This window comes from Babylonia areolata, chromosome 35 (assembly GCF_041734735.1).
Source record: "Babylonia areolata isolate BAREFJ2019XMU chromosome 35, ASM4173473v1, whole genome shotgun sequence".
In the NCBI taxonomy this organism is placed as follows: Eukaryota; Metazoa; Mollusca; class Gastropoda; order Neogastropoda; family Buccinidae; genus Babylonia; species Babylonia areolata.
The window spans coordinates 13,923,290-13,927,756 of record NC_134910.1 but is presented as its reverse complement, the minus strand read 5'-3'; positions in this window follow the sequence as shown (position 1 = coordinate 13,927,756).

Below are 4,467 nucleotides of genomic sequence, written 5' to 3'. Positions count from 1 at the left end.
CACAGATATTCAGTTTCATAAAATATCAGCTCTGGTTACACAGTGATATGACTGTACGTGAATTTTTCTTTTAAAATAAATTATGCCTTCTGCCATGATCTTAATCATTCGAACATAAAAAAACAAAACAAAAAACACTTTTTTTTTAACAATTTGAAAGAAAATGTTTAGTCACTGAACAATCAATCAAAAAGAAATTGGAAGAACACATTGACAGACAATCACAACAGCCGAGTGATTTAAGCATTGGACATTCAGTCTGAGGGTCTGTGGTTTGAATCCTAGAGCCAGTTGCATTGTTTTGTTCTAACTTTTCTTTTTGACAGTTACACGTGACTAAACGCCTACACTGACCGAACTACGCCACTGGTCAGTTCCATACTACACACAGTAGCGGTTTACAACCATACTAGGCTCTTCCGTCCGAGCAATACACCTGGCTCCTGGTCACAGCGCCTGCTGGGTAAAGGGTAGAGAGTTTTCCCATCTCCCATGTCAACAGGCGTGCAGACCTGCTAGTGCCTGAACCTTTGTGTGTATATATATGCAGAAGATTAAATACGCACGTTAAAAATCACGTAACTCATGCCACTGTTCAGTGAATTATGGAAACAATAACACGTTCAGTGGATTATGGAAACAATAACACGTTAAGTGGATTATCGAAACAATAACACGTTCAGTGGATTATTGAAACAATAACATAGCTGGCATGCACCCCGCCTGAAACAGAGTATGACTGCCAACATGGTGGGGTGTAAAAACGGTCATACACGTAAAAGCCAACTGCGCATATGAGTTAACATGGGAGTTGCAGCCGACGAATAAAGCAGAAGAAAGTGCTGTACAGACTTCAGTACAAGTTAAGGTCTCTTCTGCACAGAACTTCCAAAGACACAGTACTGACAAAAACTTGGTAAGACATATAAGTATCCGTGAGCGTCTGTTTTGCTTACTCCTGAAAATGGAGAAGGGCTGCCTATACTGCAGGGTGATGGTTGCCATACATGTAAAATCACGCTGATTGATATGAGTTAAGTTTGGGAAAATCTGCTGGGGGTTGTCCCCAGACTCAAACCAGGGTTGCATGAATTTTATTGAATTTCATGTCAGAACAAAAACAAACAAACAAACAAAATTAGACAACCAAAGAGAAAGCAAACTGATTTCCATGCGATTAGAAGAACTGAACTACATTCTGTTGGCAAAATATTTGTGCACTATCATACTGAATCACAGTATTGAACAATTCATTCCTTGCAAGATAAAAAATAAAAAATATTTTTAAAAATAATTAAAAAACAACGAAGAATGTTCTGAGTACTCAATTTCTGTTTCAAAAGAAAGACATGACATCAGCATGTTTCACAGACCGTAATTTGATTCACATCCTCCAAGATCAAGTCTGCTACAGTCTCTGTTAAACTACAACAACCTACATTTTCTGTTCAAATACAATAATTATATCTCTTGATGAAGATCATCATTTCTTCACAACCATTCTGAAACGGCAGGATTCCAATGGTTTCCATGTTTATGCACTGATGTGTAACAGAACACTTAACATCTGCAACATTGATGAACAGATGAACAATACAATTAAAGTGCGTTGCATCTTCGCCTTGCAGAGAATGGTGAGCATACTGCTTCAGACTGAACTGTAATATATGCAATAAACACCCATGCTGTACAATCTGACAAAAAAGAACTTGGAAAAGAAAATTGGACACAAGCACCGTCACAATCACGCATATAAACAGGTCCATTCCTCTGACCCTGACCATTCTGTTAATTTTTCACCAGAGGATTTTTTGTTAATATTTTGTCACTGAACATAATTATATGTAATGCACAAAAGTATATCAAGATACATCACCTTACTGTTAATTTTTCACCAGAGGATTTTTTTAATATTTTGTTAATGAACATAATTATACGTAATGCACAAAAGTATATCAATATTCATCACCTTCACCAAGAATAACCCACGTACTGATTCATACACCATTAAAACATTTGATTCAGCAAAGCCGTTGGATCCAATGGCCTCCCTAAAACGATCCTCCAAGGAATTGTTACGGGAAGAGAGACGGAGGGGAAGACGGAAAAACAACTATCAACTGACAACACTGCAAAATGGACAGGGGAAAACCATTCTGCAGAGACCCACGCTTTGACACACAACCCTACCATCTACCGCCTTCGCACAGGACACTGCGGCCTCCGAGCACACCTGAAGAGGATTGGAGTGGCAGCCACATCCCTATGTGATTGCGGCCAGGCTGACCAGACCCCATCCCATATTCTCCAAGACTGCCCCCTGTATGAGAAGATGCGGCAGCAGTCCTGGCCTGGGGGTGCTACACACAACCAATAGACCTGGGGGAATCTGGTGAACAGTTCTTCTGTGCGGCGCCCCAGTCACTTCAAAGAGTTACACGTAAAAGCCCACTCGTGTGCATACGAGTGAACGCAGAAGAAGAAGAAGAAGAAGACTTCAAAGAGTCGTAACAGAAGAAGAAAAACATTTAGAGGCCATTGGTAGCTACCCGCACAAACAAAAATATGCAGCTGTTACAAAGCAATCCAGATGCCAATACTTTGACAAGATCAACAATAATGCCAGCAGCAAGGAAATAACAGCAGATACATTCGATGATTGTTCTTTTCAATATCTGTGAGAGTTAGTCGATGGTCTCCTGCATGTTGGAAGAAAAACAATTTCACAAACATGTAAATGCACACTTGTACACACACACACACACACACACACACACACAATGATTGTTCATTTCAATATCTGTGAGAGTTAGTCAATGGTCTCCTGCATGTTGGAAGAACAATTTCACAAACATGTAAATGCACACTTGTACACACACACACACACACACACACACACACACACACACACACACACACAATGACTGTTCATTTCAATATCTGTGAGAGTTAGTCAATGGTCTCCTGCATGTTGGAAGAACAATTTCACAAACATGTAAATGCACACTTGTACACACACACACACACACACACACACACACACACATAAACACACTCACATGCAAATGTACACACAACACACACACACACACACATGCGTGCGCGTGCACATGCACACACTGATGATGGTATCTGTCTTCAGACAGTGATGGACACTCCCGCACTCCATCATTATTATCATTATCATTACTACTACTGCTGCTGCTGCTACTGCTACAGTTACCATTATTATTATTGGCACTAGTATTACTATGATTACTACTGCTACTGTTCCCACTATTATCATTATTGTTGATATTTTCAATATCAAAATGTTTATTACTTCTGCTACTATTACCATTATTATCATTATTAATAATAATTGTTATTGTTGTTAATAGTAATAATAATAATGGTACTTATATAGCGCTGAATCTTGTGCATAGACAAATCTAAGCGCTTTCGCACCAGTCATTCTCACGCACGCATAACTCTAAAACTGGAGAAACTAAAGACAAGGAAGAGGCAGGGACGGGAGGCTATTTTGGGAAGAGGTGGGTTTTAAGGCCAGACTTGAAAGAGCTGTGTGTGGAGACTTGACGAAGCGAAAGAGGAAGTTCATTCCAACTGCAAGGTCCAGAGGCATGTTGTTATTATTATTATTATTATTGAAATATTGACATTATCACTATTGTCTTTCGTGGTCGCTGTTACATTTTTCCAAGCTGTCTGTTCTTCATGGAAATGTAACTGGGACAGGGGAGGACAGTTTCTCTTGATTGAACAACAACAAACCAAATCAAAGTATGGTGCTTGGAGCCTCGCCGACCACTAAACACCATCCCATAAACAATCATAACAACAACAATAATAATAACAAGAGCACCACCAACAACTACAATAATAATAACAACATTGATAAGAAGAACAAGAGACAAAGAATAAGATTTTTTTTAAATGAATAAATAACAATAATCATAATAGCAATGATAATGATGATGATGATGATGATAATAATAATAATAATAATAATAATAATAATAAATCAATAATGATAATAATAACAACAATAATAATAAATAATTAATAATAATGATCAAAAATTATAACAACAATGGTAATACATCACAGTAATTCACATCAAACCCATCAAGGGCCCCTTCCCTGAGAGAGAGAGAGAGAGAGAGAGAGAGAGAGAGAGACAAGAGAGAGAAAAAAACCCACAAAAAAAACCCTGTACACATCACTGTCTGTTAGCAGAGAGGTTCAAGAGACACCCCACTGGTTCCAAGCCATTCTCTACAAACCTTCACACACACACACACACACAGCTATACAAAATGTAATCAACTGATTACTCACAAGGCGGGGTAAACAAACACAAAACGGTCATGCACGGAAAATGTTACAAGTCTGTATGAGAGGTGCATGACTGAAACCGGATTGAATGACACAGGAAACGAATGATGAGCACCCAGTGACAGCTTC